Source organism: Sebastes fasciatus, chromosome 21, assembly GCF_043250625.1.
Source record: "Sebastes fasciatus isolate fSebFas1 chromosome 21, fSebFas1.pri, whole genome shotgun sequence".
Lineage (NCBI taxonomy): Eukaryota > Metazoa > Chordata > Actinopteri > Perciformes > Sebastidae > Sebastes > Sebastes fasciatus.
The window spans coordinates 18405217-18427185 of NC_133815.1; the positions used below are offsets into that span (position 1 = coordinate 18405217).

The 21969-nt window shown below is 41.2% G+C and overlaps 2 long non-coding RNA genes across 2 annotated transcripts; both read left to right on the forward strand.

Annotated features, from left to right (window-relative positions):
- The first annotated feature begins 764 nt into the window (after positions 1 to 764).
- LOC141759622 (uncharacterized) lies at positions 765 to 6087 on the forward strand. Its single transcript, XR_012592164.1, has 3 exons — positions 765 to 2097; positions 3597 to 3773; positions 6024 to 6087. It is a non-coding gene; the product is annotated as an uncharacterized LOC141759622 (long non-coding RNA).
- A 4669-nt stretch (positions 6088 to 10756) lies between these two features.
- Positions 10757 to 21531, forward strand: LOC141759343 (uncharacterized). Its single transcript, XR_012592101.1, has 3 exons — positions 10757 to 11386; positions 18964 to 19113; positions 21393 to 21531. It is a non-coding gene; the product is annotated as an uncharacterized LOC141759343 (long non-coding RNA).
- The last annotated feature ends 438 nt before the right edge of the window (positions 21532 to 21969 follow it).

The window sequence follows — 21969 nt, forward strand, 5'->3', positions numbered from 1 at the left end:
GCACGGTTATCTCGGCGCAGGAGACGGACAAGTGGAGATTCTCGCTTGGCGCGGCCCGCGACTTGACAGACTCCAGACTTCACCTTGGCCATTTAGTCGGCCAGAAACTCAACTTCACCGTCAGCGGGCAAAAACCACACGGAATGAAATCCGAGAACACAGACGTCCTGAAAATCATTTCCCATTTGATGAGGAAATATGACTCCCGTGGCATGCTGAAGTAATTAGTTACCTTGCTGTGAAGGATGCTCCAAGGAGCCCCTGGTCATTAGAGCCAGGACTTTGTCTTGTGCTTCCTCCTGCCCTTGGACTCAAATATGAGAAAAATTGCCGGGCCTAATTGTTAGATTCCTGAAAGAATTGACTGATTAAAAACTTGGTCCGGCCTTGCAATCATTTTGGGACCGGGGCTGTTTTGGATCAGCTGTAGCTTCATGGATGTTTGAGGAGGTGATGCATGCAGGCCACTGCTCAGATCATGGACACTGTGTGAACCGGAGCTAATCACACAGGAGACAAAGGGTCAGAGACGCGTTATTACTTTGCAGACAAATTACACCCCTGAAATTAGCATATTTTCCCAAAGGGAACGTCTGTAGACGTAGTTTGCATGATACTAGGAAACATTAGCCAACGCTGAAGCGGAATTACACTGCACGGTTCTTACACCGATTACTGACTAAATGAATTACTTTAATGAAGGAGGTATGTGATGGGAACAATGTGTTATTTCAGAATTAGTTCTGATTTCTGGATTTCCTGCAAATATTTAATATTTTTTGAAATAATTGCTCATACATATGTTCAAAATGGAGAAAACCTGTTGATCCAGTCTGTTCTCACCCAAGTAAGAATTAGATCCCTACGCTTTCCTTCTAGATTACAACTTTTGTGTCAGATAAGACTTATATTCGACTCCTTGATGTATCATTTCCTCAAATCACTCATTTAAAAGTGAGCAAAAACGTCCCATGTTTATCTTCTTGATTCCATTATTGTATTAAACCCATTTTTCAGCTCTGTGTGCGAGGCGGTTTCTGAGTCTCCTCCGTGTTGAGCTAACCAATGGCAGTTGAAAAATATTTCCTGTCTTCATTTCTCATAATAAACGTCTTCAGAAACCACCAGGAACAAGAGGGAGAGGGCTGTGCTTACACGGAACCGCAAGTAAACGCTGCGTTTTGGCCAAATGGGGACATGCCGGGTGTTATTCCAGGTGGACATCATCTCTATTTTGTTTTGTGAGAGAGAGTCGAAACGGGCGGAAAAATGTGACACATGCCAGTTTTAAACAAAAAGGGTCAATTGCTCTTGTAAGAACAGACTGTGGAGGCATGCACATTGTTCTGACCTGAGAGCATAGGGAAATGGATAAACGTAGATGGTTTAGAAGCTCTTTGCTTGGTTGCCAGAGTAAACCGCTCCCACAGAAAGGGAGACACACTTTTGCATGAAATGGAACAGCAATGAGTCTTCAGGGGCGAGGGAATGCAGGAAATCTCTGCTTTGATACCTGGTGTCAAGTTTTTGTGATTTCGTCGACCGCAGTTGCTCGTACATGCTGTGTTGTCGGCGAGACGAAGCTTACACAAACTCCAACCACGCAAAACATTTCTTCCTCCTCGCTGTAAACGGACATAATCCCAGTTACAGTCTCGCCGCAAAGCCCTGCAACACAACAGGTCTCGTGTTCAGCGCTATTGTTCAGAGGTTAGTCTGATCCCTTTTCAATTTTACCTCCAACATCCAAACAGGCCACAGCCACATTCAGCAGATCTCCCTGTTTGTTTATTGGAGGATAATGCCTGTGAATTTCCTCCCTGGATCCCCTGTCTCAGTCCATCCAAGAGTCACTCGCACACACGGTAACAGCAACAGGGCTGGACAAGCTGCCTGCACCTCAGCTGTTTCCCAACAGCCTAAATCCTGGTAATTGGTCGCTCTCTGAGCTCCTGAGACAGACCGACTAAACAGCTGCTACCAACAATGAGACCCCTTCCAGAGCTGCTGTGGGTCCAAGCCAGTGCACGCTGCCAACACGGGATCAAGACGAAGCAGGAGAACGTGTGGAGAGCAGAATGATACGCACGCTGTCGGGTGAGAACCGGTACTCTCTATTCTGTTGGTGCAAACAAAAGTTAAGATGACAGATCTATTTTCATATACACATGAAATCCCCCGATGATAGTTGGTATTTCAGTGCTCGAAATTACCCTGAGAAAGTTTTTAACTCCTCTTCTTTTATTTCAGTCAGACATAAGCTCATTCAGAGGCATTGTTAGGAACTCATAAAACAAATTTCCGGCTTTAAGAGATGCAACACCACCAACGTACATGCATCTCATTTTAGGTCCAAAGCTGGGCCAATGAAAGTCAATGCCTCCGATTTGAAATGCTACCTCAGATCTGGGAGTGCTTGGCTTCTCCCCCCCCCCCAATTTTTTACTCACATTTGCCAATTACTAGTAAACAATGTTTTATCTCCAGCCCGCCACAGTTTGAAATTAGCTGACATATTGCTGTTGATCTAAGCCAGGTGTAAGGTCTAGAGCAATGGTTCTCAACTTGGGGGTCAGGACCCCCGCAAAGGGTCAAATCTGTGAGGTGAAAATAATTAAACGGATAAGAATAAAAAAAATCATATATTTCTGTTACAAAACATTATTTTTGAATGTGAAAGTATGTTTTTGAGCTTGGAAAAGTTTTTTTTTTTTACTAAATAAATGAATTACAACTCAAGGTACACTTGATTTTGACCACATCTCACATGAGTTTGCTCAGTTCTCACTGCATGACAGAACTTTGGTCATGTGACTACAGGTGAGATAAGTTGAAAATAGGGCTGTCAATTGATTAAAATATTTAAATGCGATTAATCGCATGATTGTCCATAGTTAATCACAATTAATTGCAAATTAATCGCACTGCTTTTATCTCTTCAAAACGTACCTTAAAGGGAGATTTGTCAAGTATTTATTACTCTTATCAACATGGGAGTGGACAAATATACTTGCTTTATGCAAATGTGTGTATATATTTATTATTAGAAATCAATTAACAACACAAAACACATAAAAAATATGCTCAAATCATAACACGGCAATGTCAAGCCCAACAGGCAACAACAGCTGTCAGTGTGTCAGTGTGCTGACTTGACTATGACTTGCCCCAAAACTGCATGTGATTATCATAAAGTGGGCATGTCTGTAAAGGGGAGACTCGTGGGTACCCATAGAACCCATTTTCATTCACATATCTTGAGGTCAGAGGTCAAGGGACCCCTTTGAAAATGGCCATGACAGTTTTCCTCACCATCTTCACTCTAAAATTAAAACTGAGCAAGAAATTTGTGGCGTTAAAACGAATTTGCGCATTATCATCGCGTTATCTTTGACAGCCCTAGTAGAAAGACACAACAAAAACTAAATGAAAATGTCTGAAAGTGTCTGTTTCCTGTTTTATTTTGAAAGTTCACTCCTGATGTGTCATGTTTGACTTTACTTCCTGTCTCTGTGTGTGTTTCCTGCCACCTGTGTCTCATTAGTTAATTAGTCCCTTGTGAACTGAATCTTTGTGCTTCTCTTGTCTTTTCTCAGTTTGTTTTTGTTGCTACATGGAGTTTTGTTAACTTGGGACCTGCCAGCGCTACCTGCCTGCCTTTTTGGCAACATGAGAGACATGTGTGGTTAAAAGTATCTTCATTGACTCTGCCAGTCCTCCCTGCTGCTTGTGCTGCTCCCTGCATCCTAACAGAAAGCTCTGGAAAATACAAGGTAAGTGGAACCTGGAGTTAAAGGAACAGTGTGTAACATTTCGGGGATCTATTAGCAGAAATGTAATGTAATATTCATATGTTTTAGTGTGAAATCACCTGAAACTAAGAATTGTTTTGTTTTTGTTTGCTTAGAATGAAGGCCTTTCCCCATTTCCCATTCGTTTGTACCTCCTCGCTACCTTTCCTCGACTCCTCCCCCTCGAGGAGAGAGGAAGCGAGGAAATATGTTTTACAGCAGCAGCTGATCACAGCTGGATCAGCTGTCAGTTGGCTTTAACAGCTGTTTGTGTCTGAACTGTACTAATACTAATAAAGACAGTTCTCAGTGGCAGAGCAGCAGTGTCTTCTCTCTGTAGCCTGTTACCTGTTTAACAAACACCTGCACATGAATAACAGCTGCAGTCTGTATTTATACTGTGGACTGTGTCCTGTTCAGAGGCTCAGCAACCATTTCTACTGGCACAATATCTTTATATTATTCATTTATTATTACGTCTGTATTTATTGGTATTCTGATTGTGAATTCATTATTGTATAACCCAGAATGTGATTATTGTGTCTAGAAATGATTTATTAGGCTAAATGTTTCAGGGGGAAATTGAAATGATGTAACTCCTATCAAACCCGACACCCAGGAATTATCAGCCTCACATGTGACTGGATGGAAATGACGATACAGTAAATGATGTTTGTTGCTGGCAGACAGACAGACAGACCCTCCTACGCTCTCTGATTTGAATTGTATCCTTCATAAAAGTTAATGGGGGGGGGGGTGGAATGACAGATCACGAAAAGAAAAATCTTTCTAATGAATGCAGAAAGTTGTTTATAGTCTGTTTGTTGTCATGTGTTAAACAACTCTTTCAGTGACAGGCTGCTTCAGCCGCGGTGTGTGAAGGAGAGATACCGAGGTCCTTCTGCTGTTGCTCAGACCGACAGTTAACACCTTTTTTAACTACATGGTGAATCAGAAGACAACTAAAATATAAAACTTTTCATCTGTTCTCTGTCTTCACTTCGGTATGAAACTCCAGTGATGTTCATATGTATCAGATCAGTCCAATCGGCAGCAGCATGTTTACAATTGTGAAATGGGCCAATAAATGCTGAAAATGCTAAAAACAAATCTTAATTTTTTTTTTTACTTGTGAAATACTGGGACTCTAAAAATCCTACAAATGAGACAAACTCTATAAATGTCCACACTAAAGCTATAACCTGTGATTAGGAGTCTCAAGAAGACGTTGCTTTAAGTCAGAAAGCGTGGGAACCTCTGGTCAAGACCTTAGTAGCAGAAGTCATATCAGGAAATCGAGGATCTACTGTTCTAGAAGACTCGGTGTACAGACGAAGTTCATGGTCATTATGTTTCAGATATTTCAGTAACAAAAAGTTATTATTTTTGCATCGGAGGAAACCTCTCATTGCAGCCTTATTTCAGCTCCTGTGAATGAACTTTGGGTGTTGCCAGTAGCTGAGGCAGCATAATTCCAAAATAACATCCAGGGCAGCACTGTATGCCATGATTGCATGATTGTTGTTTTCGCATTCTGTGGTGTCACCAGTAGAGCCACTTTGCCCTCCAAAGTTCATCTTCCAAAGTAGATAGGTTTGCCCGTTTTGTGTTGGGTTTTGCCCTCAACCAGGCACTGAAATGTTGGTTTTAGCCTGATGGATTGGGCTGTTAAGGAAAGTGGAATCTTGAAAGGAGTGCAATTTGCGCAGACAGTGTCTCATTGAGGTGTCTGTGTCATCCCTCCACGTTCACAGGGACAGTCAAAAAGACATTTGGGGATTTTTACCTCAGAAAGTAGCACATTGTCCTCCCCATGGGGCATTTATAAGTGATAGGCCTATATAAACTATATAATGACATTATTTACATATTTGAGCCTGGAATTTCATTAAGCATGTGCAACAAAATAATCCCAAAATGGTCCACTTACTAGCTTTTTTGCAGCTTTCAACTGCATCTCATGTATCATGATTATGTACCTACTTGTACACCAACCCAGTAGCCAGAATACAATGTTGGCCTTGTACGTTTCTGCAAACCATCTAGATGTTTTCTGAACCAAAAATAAGTTTCATAACATTTCTACATACGTGTATATCGTGCTGCTTTTGCCGTTTCGAAACCGCATTCTCAATTACGTTTAAGTTTAGGCAACAAAACTGCTTGGTTGGGTTTAGTCAAAGATCATGGTTTTGGTTAAACTAAATGTTGCTTTTTGTTTTCTATTTACAGACCCAGCTGACAAGGAGCAACTTTGGGATTCATTTGGAGTCGTGTTCCTGGCCATAAATGTAAGTCCGAATTAAACTACTTTTAGCTCTGTTTTGGTCTCTACCAAATGTCAATTGAAAATTGTCAACATGGGAGTGGACAAATACGCTTGCTTTATGCAAATGTATGGACATAATTATTATTTTTTGAAATCCATAATCAACACAAAACAATGAAAAATATTGTCCAGAAACCCTCACAGGTACTGCATTTATACAATTATTAATCTATACATTTACAGCTGTCAGTGTGCTGACTTGACTATGATTTGCCCCAAACTGCATGTGATTATTATAAAGACGGCATGTCTGTAAAGGGGAGACTCGTGGGTACCCATAGAACCCATTTACATTCACATATCTTGAGGTCAGAGGTCAAGGGACCCCTTTGAAAATGGCCATGTCAGTTTTTCCTTGCCAAAATTTAGTGTAAGTTTGGAGCGTTATTTAAGCTCTTTAGTGACAAGCTAGTATGACATGGTTGGTACCGATGGATTCCTTAGGGTTTACCTAGGATACCAGTATCTTCACTCTGGCTTTAAAACCATGCTGAGCCTGCTACAATCTAAAAACCGCAAGTTGCATTAAAGAAATTAGTGGTGCTAAAACGAATTTGTGTTGACACTTTATCGCATTAGTTTTGACAGCCCTAGTTAAAATAAATGTTATTTTCTATTTACAGACCCAGCAGACATGGAGCAACATCAGCATTCATTTGGAGTTGTGTTCGAATGTAAATCCAATATTCACTCTACTTTTAGCTCCGTTTTGGTCTCTACCAACTCCTGATTATTGCATGCTCACTAGCTATTTGCTAACTTCCTGTCCTCAGTTTGGTGCCGGGCAGGTAGCATACGGTGGGTTTATCAGAGCTTTTTCACTGAGAACAACTTCCTGCTGCATATGAAAATGAGAGTGATGAGACTGAACCAAAATATTTAAGTTGCGGGCTGGAAAACCTTTCCATTGTTTATATAAAAATCTAGATAAGTGCTGCTCTATGATGTTTTTTTTTAGGAATCATGTTTTTTTAAGAATGTCAATTGATTAAAATATTTAATCGTGATTAATTGCATGGTTGTCCATAGTTGATTTCCATTAAGCGCAAACTAATCACACATTTTATATCTGTTCAAAATGTACCTCAAAGGGAGATTTTTTTAAGTATTCAATACTCTTATTACATGGGAGTGGACATATATGCTTGCTTTATGCAAATTTATGTATATATTTATTATTGGGAATCAATTAACAACACAAAACAATAACAAATATTGTCCAGAAACCCTCACGCGTTATTATCACGTTAACTTCGACAGCCGATATATACATATATATAAATCTCACTTAACTTAACCACCTATAAATTCTTATGTTGGGTGTTAAAGTGGGCAGTTTAATTTCTGGGATCTCTCTGATCAATCTGCTTTTACACGTATATTTTGGAGCCAATGTCCACATCAGGACGCTGTTGGAAGTCTTATGAGGGCAGAGAGTATTTCCACCAGCCGTCATGAGTTGCAGCAGCAGCAGCGCCGGGCAGACAGCAGAGTAAAACAGAAGCCACAACCACTCATAACATAATGACAGCCAGGGGATCACAAATAAGACGTAGAGGAGAGCAGGGCCTGGTGTCTCTGTGTAATATTTCATCACAGAAAGGCTAAATAAATTCCTCACTACAGTCAAGTGAAACCACGTCAATGCAGCAGATGTAAGAAATGGCAGCTGCTGGAGGAATGCGGTTTGGCAGCGAGCGAGGCCTGGAGAGAGACTGGAAGGTCCTCTCACGTTAACACTTTGTGTTTGGGAACACAAAGATACATTGTTGACGGACCGAGCGGGGATTCAATCGCATGTCTGCCTGCGCCGTGTGTGTGTGTGTGTGTGAAAAGGACAGGGTGGTGGGTCCAATCTCCTTCATAGTCATATGGAAAAAATCCCACACAAAGCGGGCCTCCATGTGTCCAGACCTAGTGAAACTCCCAGGACATATTTTACAGTTAAAAGATGGCATTACAGATCCAGTCAAGAGTGGTATTTAAAAGGTATTAAACACAACGCGCACATGCACACACACACACACACACACACACACACACACAGTTTTGTACCATTTTATAAGAGCATATTGTGATATTTAAACATACAAGGAGGTGGAGGGAGAGACGTAGTAGAGACAGAGTGAGTGGCTGTGGACCTGGCAGGCAGCATGGCATGAATGTGGCAGCCAGTTTTGAAGGCCAGCAAATAAATAGGCCTCACATTGCTCAAGCATACAGCCGGAGCCAAAACTGTAATGTTACCATAAATCTGGAATCGAATGGGCACACTCGGCCAACGCAGGAGCCCATTCCTCCAGATGTTACTTATGGAACTCTTATTTATATATTTTTTTTCCCCCCCTCCAGATAAATATATACACATGTTAGGCGTAAAACCATGGAGTGGTGCTGTCTGGATTCACGATCTCGTCGCGGGTGATTCACATTTTGATGAAGTTAGGTTACGACTTTACTCACTGCAACCATTCTAGTTTAGTGGACTGACATTCATCAGACATCTAATCCTGTCCAGAGAGTGTGGGTATTGGGGCTGTTGGGTAAAGATAAGTCAGGAGGGTTGGTTTGACTCCCCGCTGCATCAAACAATCCATCTTTCTTCACGTACAGTACAGCCCATTAATGCTGGTCGGAGAGATTATTTGTCAATTTATGCCTCTACTGGAATGCCTCACTTGAGAGAAATATTATCGGACCGTCTCATCTATATTTACGCTGCCTCCAATTTATCTTTATTCACTGGCTGTAATTTGAGAAATGACCAAATTTCATCACTTTTAAATTTTGTTGGAGTGAACTATTACTCACATTTTTAAGCCATCTGTAATCAGAACGGTGTTGTGTTTTCACAGTGTGCAAACCGTAATGGAAAGCAGCTGTTATAGATTATCAGCTGAGTCAGATGTTAGTGTTTAATACTGATGGTGTGTTTACTGTCAAACCCTTTTTGTGACATTTCTGATTTGGTGGTAAAGAACAATTTTTGAGATACTTGTACTTTGGTTGAGTATTCCCATGTTAGGCTTAATACTTCTACTCTATTACATTTGAGAGGGAAATATTGTTCTTTTTTATACAGTCCACCACATTTATCTGACAGTTGCAGTTACTTTGTGAATTAGGATTTGACACACTAAACATATGATCAATTTATTAAATATAATGTATTGCTATTAGGCCTGTCAAAGTTAACGTGATAATAATGCGTTAATGCAAATTTGTTTTAATACCGCCAATATCTTTAACGCATTAACGCAACTTGCAATTTTTAGGTTGTAGCGGGCTCAGTTTTAAAGCTAGAGTGAAGATACTGGTATCATATGAAACTAACCTCAGAAATCTATCGGTACCATACTAGCTTGTCGAGAAGGAGGCTAAATAACACTCTATGGTTACGCTAAATTTTGACGAGGAAAAACTGGCACGGTCCCTTGACCTGAAAATGGGTTCTATGGGTACCCACGAGTTTCCCCTTTACAGACATGCCCACTTTATGATAATCACATGCAGTTTGGGGCAAGTCATAGTCAAGTCAGCACACTGACACACTGACAGCTGTTGTTGCCTGTTGGGCTGCAGTTTACATGTTATGATTTGAGCATATTTTTTATGCTAAATGCAGTACCTGTGAGGGTTTCTGGACAATATTTGTCAGTGTTTTGTGTTGTTAATTGATTCCCAATAATAAATATATACATACATTTGCATATAGCACAAATATTTGGGAACTCCCATGTTGATAAGAGTATTAAATACTTGACCTATCTCCCTTTTAAGGTACATTTTGAACAGATACAAAATGTGAGATTACTCATGGACAATCATGCGATTAATCGCAATTAAATATTGTAATCGATTGACAGCCTTAATTGCTATAGATTAAACTACTCAATAATTAATGAAGTAGGTAAAAATAGCTGTACTTGGACCAGCTACAAGATAAAATGTAGCTCATACTATAAGTTTATGCATAAGTAACAGTAATGCCATGATTAATAATACAAAATTCTGAAAGTGACCAATTTCCATATTGAATACTTTAACTTATTGGCACACTTTATACACACTAATAATACATATAAACTTTTACTTAATTAAATGTTGGCGGAATTTGAATGCAGTTTAACACTGTTACTGTATTGAGCTATTCTTTATTAGTAGTTGGTTTCAAAAACACCTTTAAGATTGTTTAAGGGGGAATATTTTCTTATGTCTGTGATTGTCATTGGTTTCATTTTTTACTAAAAATTCCACACAAATCTTTCTCTGTTGACAACAATATATGGATTTGAAAAGTAAGACACTGAAAAGCATTATTTTTTGCTATGACAGTGAGGGGAAGTTCAAATGGTGCAATTTCATCTTGCCAAAAACTTGTTGAGGAGTATCGCACTCATATTTCAACAGCACTAACCTCTCCAACTGCAAGATCGCAAGTCCAGACAATTCTTGTTCTCCATAATGTTGTATCTTTAATGCGACATGGAACTAAACATAAGACCAATATAAAGTTTAAAAAACATGAGCAATAAAGGGAATGACAGTAAAAATGGACTGCAGAGGTCCATTATTGTATTGTGAAAATAACACTGTTTTTCATTGGAAGGAGAAACAGACAGAAGGAGCCAGTGACATTGACATTACAGGGACTTTAGTCTGTTGAGGTTTCTAGATTTCTGGAGTTGCTTTTTCGTAGGATGTTTGTTCGGGAAGTTTCATCAAAAACATAATCAGTTCCTCAAAAATCCTGGACGTTTTTGACACTCGTAGATGGGCGCGAGCATTGGCCAAACCACACACTTCAATTCCAAAACGAAGTCCAATTTCTAAAGTGGACCTCTGCATAGCTTCCTCTTGTCAGAGACACATCCGCCTCATCTTCAGTCATGGTTCATCTGCCTCGGAGGAGACCTAAGCGATGTGTACAGTACCGCTTTATAGCCCACTGCGTGACTTTAGCACCATTTGGCAAGGACCGCACAAGACCTCCTGAGGCCTTTGGAAAATATGGTCCTTTCACTGCCTACAGAGCACACACTGTACAACACACATTCAGTTTCAATCATCACACTTTATACCATTTTTGGGTGCAGATTGCTGTGGGACCACCTCATGAGGACATATATGGTCACATACAGTATCCTTTTCATTCAGTCGCCTGGCTGTGACCATTGTGGGCTTCATTTCAGAGCCGTTGGAAGGACGGAGAGGAGACCGTTCTGTGAATCAGCATTACTTACGAGGGACATGCAGAGATGGCAAGGTAGGTTCTATTCACACGACAGCAGAAAGTGTGATTTCCCCCTCACATGTGACACAAACTGATTTTAAATAAGTCCAAAAAACTGCATGGAGTTTCATTTTGTTCCAGTAGTAGCAGATCACAGTACGTGCAACTTAGAACTTGTCAGTGTTGCCATGACAGAAAGTAAATATTCCACTATTCACCTGAGACAACTTTCATAATTTTTGCACCCGCGGCAGTTTGGCTGAGCTACAGTTAGTATGGAGACCAGTGAGATTCAGCAACTGAAAGAAGTCCAGTGCCCCATTTGGTTTGTATTTAAGGAGATAAATCAGTTTACTCAAAACTGACACAAAAATGTGTCTGAAACAAGAGGGAGTACACCAAGCACAGGAATGATAATACATATGTCGTCTTCTGTTATTAGCACTCTGTGTAAATTCACATTGGTATCAGATACTGCATCATTTGATGTCTGATTTAAAGCAACAGTACCAACATTTTGGGCAATATGCTGATTTGCTTTCTTGCCGAGAGTTAGATGAGAAGATTGATACCACTCTCAAACTGCTCGTCATGTGTGAACTTCACCGCATTTGTGTGTGGGTTTTTATGAGACTCCCCTGACGTGCACCGATCTGCAAATGCATTTTTTTCAACAAGGAATTATCTGTAGCCAATCAGATGTGTCCCTCCTTATCAGCCAATCACATGAGCGTGTCCCGAAGAGGGTATGATTTACGTCATACACAGTCGAAAAAAAAAAAAAAAAGTCATAGTTTAGTACATCGAAAAAAAAGCCACAGTATAGTATGTTAAAAAAAAAAAGAAGTTATATAATAGTATGTTTAAAAAAAGCAACTGTATGGTGTCGGGAAAAAAAAATTGTTATAGTATACTTTGTTGAAAAAAGTGATAAAGTCACAGTACAGTATGTAAAAAAAGGCCATATAAAAGTCATAGCATAGTATGTTGAAAAAAACCCATAGCATTATATGTTGAACATACTATAGTATAGTATGTCGAAAAAAAAAAAAAAAAGTCATAGTAAATTGTCGAAAAAAAGCATAGAATAGGATGTCAAAAAAATAAAAAACTGCATAGTATAGTATTTAAAAAAAAAAAAAAAAAAAAAAAAGTCATTGTATAGTATGTCAAAAAAGGTCATAGTATAGTATCTCTAAAAAAGTCATAGTATAGTATGTCGGAAAAAATAAAAAGTCATAGTATAGTATGTTGAAAAAAAGTAATTGTATAGAATGTCGAAATAAGTGATAAAAAAGTCAAAGTATAGTATTTCGAAAAAATTCATAGTAAAGTATGTCAAAAAAGTTTTATGAAAAACTCGTAGCATAGTATGTTGAAAATAGACATAAATAAGTCATAGTATAGTATGTCGAAAATAGGCATAAAAGGTTGAACAATTTCATAGTATATTATGGCAAAAATGTCATGGAATCGTATGTCGAAAAAAGTCAGCATAGTTTGTTGAAAAAAGTCAGTGTAGCATGTCGGAAAAATCATAAAGTCATAGTATAATATGCCAAAAAAATCATAGTATAGTGAGTCGAAAAAGTCACAGTACAGTATGTTGAAAATAGTCATAGTATATTATGCTGCAAAAAGTCATAAAGTATGTCCAAAAAAGTCCTAAATAAGTTATATGTCGAAAAAAGTCACAAAATAATGTGTGTATATACTGTATATATACTGTATATATGTATATAGACCTGTGTATATATGTATTGTGTATATATATACTGTGGTGAAGCACAATCATGCTACACCCACACACCACATTTAAACTGTCTGTCTACAGCCCCCGTAGGGCACAAGGCAGCGGTGGGGTGGAGGTGGGGGTTGGTCTTTTATCACAAGCCCGCTCTGGGCACAGTGGGAAAGCTGATGTAAAGCAAAACAGGGAAGAAGAGAGCTCTACAGTTTGGAGCTCAGCAGGGTAATAACATGAGCCATACTGCAACTGGAGGTGGTGAGGTGTAGACAAAATAGCCACCTCAGTACTGTAGCTACCATTACACCCCATCGCTCTCACATACAGACAGCCACAAAGACATCGCATGCAGGCGGGCATGAAGGAATGCCAACATGCATGCACATCTGGTTAGCAAGTCTGAGGCATCTGAAGGTGTCAGTTTCCTCCGACATCTGAAACAAACAACAAAATACGAACAGCATTGCCCTACAAAGCCAAAACACAGTCACTGCATATTTAGTCAAAATTGAGAACAGAATCTGACATGGCATTAGTTTAACCATGTTAAAATGATTATGCCATAGAAATGTGCATTAAAAAGCTAACCAGACCGCTAAAACAACAGAACTTGTTTAACCCCAAAGCCTGACTCTCTGTTAAGATAGCTGGTGAGATGACCTCAGCCCTCAGCTATAGCCTTAACTAACACTAAATGTACCAACTTTTTCCTACCTGTTTCCTGTGATTAATATAAGTCTATTTTGATTAAAGGGACTATTTGTAACTTTGTAAGCGTATAAATGTAGCGGGTCGGCACACATGCGCGCTCGCATATGCGCGTTCGCGTGTAGCCGCTGTACCCTCCTCCTCTGCCTGCTCGCCTTCACTCAAACAGCTCAGCTCGCTCCACCTCTAGACGTGAACGCGCGCTCACTACACACTGCAGAAGAGTTAGTTTAGCTCTGAGAATATCTAGTGAATGTACAGGGGACGTTTGTGCAGAAATGACTGCTGCAGCTCCTCCAGACCAACGGAGGTTTTCCGTGTCTTGTGAAGTGACGGAGCTCTACAGAGATTTACGTTGTCTTCTCGTTACTGACCGGGTGCCGGTGTCTCCTCTGCTCTCTCCGGCTGCGGGCGGAGAGAGCAGGGAGACACGCTGCAGAGCTCCGCTGCCTCAGCCTGCACTTAGGCAGGAAAAGCCAACACTAGGATCAGATGTAAATCATGTTCATGGAGAGACCTTCGTCTGGTCAGCTAACATTACTGCCAAGCAGCTGAAATATAGAGTGATATTGTGGTTTTAGCTGACGTGTGTCGCCTCACTGTTTTGAGCAATGCTCGTTCAGGTATATTTAGAGCGAGCAAGCGCGAGCCCGACGCTGACTTTCGTTGATTTCACGGCCACAGGTGTCGCTGTTAAGAAGCATTTCTGAAAGTTACAAATAGTCCCTTTAACTGACATCAGTAAGTTAGTGTGGTTTCCTGCAGAGCTGAGGCAGTAGCTCATGCTCACCCATTAGCAGCTAAACAAGTCCTTCTAAAAGGTAACTAGGTGACTCTGGTGGAATTGGTGTACTTTAGTATAGTTACATTTAAATTACACTGTTAAATGTATTAAATTGTGGATTTAAATTAGGGCTCTCAAAGTTAACATGTTAATAATGCGTTAATGCAAATTAGTTTTAACGGCAGGAATTTCTTTAACGCGTTAACGCGATCAATATTCCGGAGGTTGTAGCTACCTCAGTTGTAAAGCCAAAGTGAAGATACTGGCATCATATGAAACTAGAAAACCTGAGGAGTCCATTGGTACCAACCATTTCATACTAGATACTAGATACTGTACTACATAGTTGTCGGGAAGGAGGCTAAATAACGCTCTAAACTTATACCAAATTTTGGCGAGGAAAAACTGGCATGGACATTTTCAAAGGGGTCCCTTGACCTCTGTAATGTAAATGGGTTCTATGGGTACCCACGAGTCTCCCCTTTACAGACATGCCCACTTTATGATAATCACATGCAATTTTGGGCAAGTCATAGTCAAGTCAGCTCATTGACACACTGACAGCTGTTGTTGCTTGAGTTTGACATGTTATGATTTGAGCATATTTTTTAATGCTAAATGCATAAAAGCGTTTTTGGACAATGTTTGTCATTGTATTTTGTTAATTGATTTCCAATAACAAATGTATACATACATTTGCATAAAGAAAGCATATTTGCCCACTCCCGTGTTGATGAGAGTATTAAATACTTGACAAATCTCCCTTTTAAGGTACATTTTGAAAGATAAAAAATGTGTGATCAATTTGCGATTAAATATTTTAATCGATTGACAGCCCTAATTAATATGTTTAACTCGTTCATTAGTTCAAATGGACAAGAGACATGTAAGTACATCAGTTTGGTATCCTACTTAAATGAGGCAGTAGCTACATGTATACCCCATCATGACAGAGAAAAAAGCAACACCTGCTGAACAGTTCTGCTAATGAGCCTAGCTTAGCGGCGTAACTATCACCATAGCTTCTGGCTGGTGGATTTCAGGTGGTTAAGCTTTGTTAAAGGAACAATGTATATAATTTTGGGGGATCTATTGGCAGAAATGGAATATAATAAGTATGTTTTCTTTAGTGTACTGTATAATCCCCTGAAAATAAGAATTGTGTTTTCATTACCTTAGGATGAGCCATTCATATCTACATACGGAGCGGGTCCTATTCACGAAGTTGGCCCCCATGTTTCTGCAGTAGCCCAGAACGGACAAACCAAACAATGGCTCTAGAGAGAGCCTTTCACGTTTTTGTGGCAGCTACCATAGTTATCCTACACGCTTAGCACAAAGGGTTTTGACTGGTTGCAATCTGCAACCACACCACTAAAGGCATGCTACATCCTACACACTGCACCTTTAAACTACACAGTTAAATGTATTAAATTATGGATTAATTTTTTTTTTTAAACTGCAGAATTCTGTACTCATAAGTGAAATGAATGTGGAATATTATTCTTTCATCTCTTCAGCACATGAAAACAAAGTTGAACCGCCATGCACTCTGGGCCATGCTGACAAGTACGACCCGGACAAATCTCCACCTAAAGACCTGCTTCCTCATTTCCCCTGATCTTTAAGTAGCTTTGAGTAACCAGAGATCAAACAATGTCCTCTTTCAGGCCATTAGACAGACAGACATACCTGTGCTTGAACCCCGCGAGCTATGTGATTACAAAACACTTGTCACGCCTCTGTTATTCCACATAATCTGATTGTAAGGGAATCCGGCGACAAAGTGGATACACAGTCCGAATGAAATGAAACCCGCGTACATGTGAAGTGTCTTGTGTTTGTGTGACCTGGGTATGATTTCCTTGGAGAGAGCTTTATTTGACTTTAGCCTGCTGGTGGGAGGGTGGGAGAAGTAGAGGTTGGCTTTGTGTTTTCAAATTCAATTGTCCACTATACAGTCAAAGAGGCCGAGCTTCCTGTGGTTTGCAGTAATAAACCTAAACTCGGGTTACATCCAAGGCACAAAGGACTGCAAATGGACAGGGAAAAACACAGCGATGTGGACCTTCTAATAGGGTTAAGTCCTCAAGCTACAATGACCCCGCAAGACCTAAAGAAAGCGCCAAAAAGTTCATCCTCTGAACTCTGTCCATAAACTGCTAGGCTGAGGTCTGGCCTGTTGGAAAAACAGCTTCTACGAAGAAACAGCGGATCTTCCAGGGCCTCCTCGTCTCTTCAAAGTCAGTGAAATTGGGGTCTTTAGACTCGGTGGTTTACAACAAATTCTCTGGTCCAACCCCAAAATCGAGATCAGCTTGGCAAAGAAAAATAAGCAGCGCAATTACAACACAGGGGCCAGATTATTTATACAAAATAATGAATTTGTTTCTATACATGCCAATCATCTCACCCAAAACGGAGTTTATTAAAGGTGGATTTTTTCTTTTCTTCGCTGCGAGCAAAGCGCTGCAGTAGAGGCATGCGTACAGTCCATGAAAGTGTTTGAGGCATGTGGAAAGCTTACACCCATCCCGTGTTGATACAAAGTGATTAGTTTATTATAGAAGCCGACGGCCTGAGTACATGGGTATTTGCTTCCATGTTGTGGCGGTAGCGTGAGTGAGATCCGGCCGGGCGTCCTGACATGCTGAATGACGCCGACGGGGCCCGCGGGAATCTGAGAAGGAGAGGCAGCGTGTGGCCAGAGATGTGCCACACGGGACGGGAGCGCCGTGAAGGGGAGTTATGGGTGGTGGGATGATGAGTGAAGTTACTCATCCTTCCATTTTTATTTTTTTTTTGCTGCTGCCGGCCTGTTTTCGGCCCTTGGGTTTATTGCCACAGTAACCCGAGGCCAGGATTAAAGCAACCCCCGCTGTGAGAGGCGTTTTCTCTTCTAGGGCGAGTCGCCGCCGTCTCCTGCTTTCTTTAGGGCCTGTACACAGGGCGCTGTGTTTTTGGAAATAACAAGAGTGGGTTACAATACAATCATTTAGGTTTAAATTAGATTGACAGGGTATCAGCTATGAGGAAACTCAATTACAGCTCTATTACTAGCTGAATTGACTTACATGGATCCGAGGCCAGAGGTTCACACCAAACAAGTATCGAGGTTTCCTGCTTACCCGGGCCCTGTTCTTATTAAGTTATGGGGGTCTGGTGTGATTGATGGGTACACATGCAGACCCGCTGCTTCTGAGGATGTAGGTATGTGTTGACAGAATCCATAGTCAGTCTTGATAGGACTTTCAATCCCAAAAGATGTTTTCACTCTGTACATTTAACACTACGACCATTCAGGTAGCTGAAATATTATTTCATATAAAAATACTGCGAGGCCCACACAAGAAGGTTCAAGGATTGTCACATTGAGTCAAGAGCAAGGGTGGGGGGTTGACTGACTTCTCTGTAACCCAAAGGCCTACAGCAGGTCACACAGCTCAAAACAGATCCTGAAACGGGACGCTCCCGTTGCCTGATGAAATGTCAAAGGGGTCTAAATGTAAACGGGTGCAACAATGTAAACACCAAGGTTCCACATAATCAAAGTGTTTCCACCTGCAGTGACAGAGCCATCAGTTCTGGGCACGCCGGTCATTACCTCACAGCCTTCTGGTGCTCAGAGGGGTAACCTAAGAGAGGCCAGGGCTTGGCTTTGGCTGACTTTAAGAGGAAGGAAAGAGCGGGAGCAAAGGGGGCATTTTCCTCTACCTCACCTCAGAACGTAAACAGTGAAACAGTCCGCAGACCTACAGGTGCCTCGGAGTCCTTTTGCCCGGAACAAGGAAGATTGTTTTTTTTTTAGAAAAAGAGAGGTTTGATCATGTTTGCATACCCTTAGAGTTGAGGGCCCAAGAATTCTGCTGGGGACACACCAACCCGATATAAAAGACCTAGCAGCGACGAAGGCCGCCCGTTGAGTCACTTCACGTCGCTTTTGTCTTGGTCAGAAAGTTGCACTTGAACACACCGCAAAAACAGCCAACGGCCAACTACCACGTACGTCCTGCGCCTGTGTGAGAGGAAATAACTCTCCAAACCAGCAGGACGCGGTAGTCTGTATTCGTCATTCAAAAAGGGAAACCGGAAGACCAAGGACGGCGGATTTACAAGCCTTTGTTATGATGCGTACATGAAACAAAGCAGCGTTTGCCGACCATTTTCACACCACTCTCACTCTCCACTTAGCTTCATTCCAGACGGCCATGTCGTTGTGAAAATATCCGTGTGTTGGAATGATCAGACGAGATGAAGATGAAAAATGAGCAGAGCCTTCTGTGTTTTTACTTTCCTCATTTACGTTTCTCTTCTCGTGCTCTGATTCGTTTAAGCTGAACAGTCAATCACAGTGATTTCTCTCACCGACAGGTGCCGCCGCTGATTCAACATGCTGATTCGGCCGAAAGGACTCTGACACGGGCAGACCAGAGCCGACGGTGTGGGACACATCTCAAGAACTAGGCCGACAGACGCTCACCAACGGCCCCAAACTGTCTGGTGGCGCCTTAAGGTCTCAAGGTATCGAAAACACAACTCTTAGTTTTAGGTGATTACACACTAACGTAAACATACTTTTTAATATTATATTCCATTTCTGCTAATAGATGGGCTAAATTATTCTATCAGTTTAAACTATTATAATTATTTTACAGTTCCCACAGCCCATGGTGACGTCTTCAAATTGCTTGATTAGTCCAACCAACAGTCCCAAAGCCAAAGATACACTCCAAAAAAACTAGGTAAGAGCTCTGTTAAAGTGAACGCTGAAAAGGCCTGCTGCACTTCAGTGTCACCCAGACCTATCACATTCTCATTATCACAGGGCTAACCTTATGGCAAACATATTAGTTCCTCACCACAATATACAATTCAGGTGGTTATGGCAGAAGGAAGATCTTTCCAATCATCCTCTCACTCTCTTCTTCGCTCTTATAAGCCAGCATGGCGAAACAATTACTTGATAGCGAACCGGGGGAATGAGCATGACAAAGCGAGCGACGTCTGGGAACCCGACACCTTATGAAACGATGCCCGACGTCTCGTAACATTTTTACACATGACAGCATGACTGCTCTCCTGAGGGGCTCGTCTGAGCGTTAATCCATACGGCCCCGCTGCTGCGACAGGCCCAGGAGGAGCAGGGAGAAGACAAGACCGCGTTAATGAGAGCCAGATCTGCTCTGCTAGCTTAGCGCCCGGCCGCATGCTCAGACACAGACGGCAAGACAGAAAGCAGTCCATCAAGCTGCCCCTGCAGAGCTGCTCACAGAAGCAACTAGGCGGGGCAGGACAAGAGTTTGGCATGTTACTAAGTCTGGATGTGCACAAGTGTTTAGTCCTCCCTTCCATCTCCACAATAGTTGAACTTCCTTGCATTTGTCTTTTGTTGCTGTGCTGCCAGGCTTAGTCTGTGAACAATTCTCAGCGAACAATTGTTTCCTCAAGTGAAACAATGTCTACTTTTGACCCGTTGCCACTGGTTGCATGTGTTTGTGGTTTACCAGGTCAACCAAAGAATGATATTTCTCCTTGTTTATTATGTTCCATTTGAGGGATGGCAATGTCATGGCATTAGAGGAACGCCTGAAGAAATATAATTTTCTTTTCAGCATATATATGTTCAGTTAATGCGTTTTCACCCTGGTAATCTTCTTGCATCCTCTCAGATTTATCTTGGGATGGGACCCCCTGGTAGGGAACTATTGCTCTATTCTGAAAAAAGGTCTCATTGAACGGTCATTTCTAGAGATGAGGCCACATGTTGAAGGGAGATGAACCATTAATATCAAGAACTTTTTTTTTTTTTTTTGCCATAGTTATAGTAGCGCTAAAATGATTAGGTAATTAATTGAGCAAAAAAATCTATCTGCAACAATTTAGAAAACCGGTTAATCATTTAAATAATTTATCAAGCTAAAAATTTCCATTGTCTCAAATCATTTCCTTCTTTTCTGTTTTAAATGATTGTAAATTAATATCTTTGGCTTTGGGACTGTTCGTCGGACTAATTAAGCTATTTCAAGTTGACACCATGGACATCCAGAACTTGTGATACTTTTTGCAATTTTTGGACATTTTATAGACCAAAAAAGTCAATAAACTGCCCAGCCCTATTTATTAAGAGTCAATTCTGCATTAAAGGTGCAGTGCGTAGGATATGGCGGCAGTGAGGTTGCAGATTGCAACCCATTTAAACTTCTCCACTGTGCCAAGTGTGTAGGAGAACTACAGTGACCTATGAGAAAACGCGAATAGCCAATCATCCGGCTCCGTGAAGAGGACGCGCTCCGTATGTAGATATAAATGGCTATGGTAACGAATACACAATTCAGATTTTCAGGTGATTATACACCCCCTAAATGTTACACACTGTTCCTTTTTAAAAGGACTGTATGCAACTTTTTACTCGTATAAATCGTTTTTATTTATTGCCAATGTGTGAACTAAAAAATTAGTCCTTCCGCTTCTGATGTGACGTCATGCACACTCACGAGTGTCTTAGCCGTAGCTAAATTTTAGCTACGGCTAAGACACTCGGTTAGAAAAGGAGTCCGCTAACGTCAACAAACGACCAGCCCCCACCACAACTCAGTCTCCATCACAAACTCCACGGAAGCACAAAAAAAACAAAGTTATATCTAGTGAAGCCTGTCTTGCAAAACAGGAATGTGACCGACGTCGGGCGAAAACTAGTGTTGTGGGAGTTTAGCAGAGTTAGTTTAGCTTTGAGAATATCATGGGAATGTACAGTGGAAGTTGCCGTTTGTGCAGAAATGTGTCTTGTTTCCCTGCTGCAGAGTGGAGTGACGGGGGTTAACTCCGGACCAGGAGACCAAAACTACGGTGTCTCCCCTGTGCCTTCTGACCACGGTCGGGAGGCTGAAGCAGGAAAAGTTAACACAAGAATCAACATCGATTCATGGAGAGACCTTCGTTTGGTGAGCTAACATTACTGCCAAGAATGTGAAATATATAATGATATTGTGGTTTTAGCTGGCTAATGTTGCTAACGTTAATCAACATGATGCCTGTCAATCACGTTCAGTCTCGTGTGTGTCGGTTGTGCGAGCGCGAGCAGCAGGACACTGACTGTCGACGCAACAGCCCTCACTGTTAACAAGCAATTTAAGTCGCTTTAAATGACATTTCCAGTGTACCAAAAAGGAAGTGTTTTACAGTTTTCAAAGCGCAGCGAAGGGGGCTTTTAGGAAGGCTACTACACACGTTGCCCTACTTCTCATGATGAAGCTGTAATAGGAATGTGAATCGACCAACTTTGCAAATTATTCTCAGAAAATCTAGAATCCGTCAGCTCAGCCCCTTGAGTAGCTGATGTTTTTCCAGTGTAGGCATGAGGAAACAGCAGCGCTACAG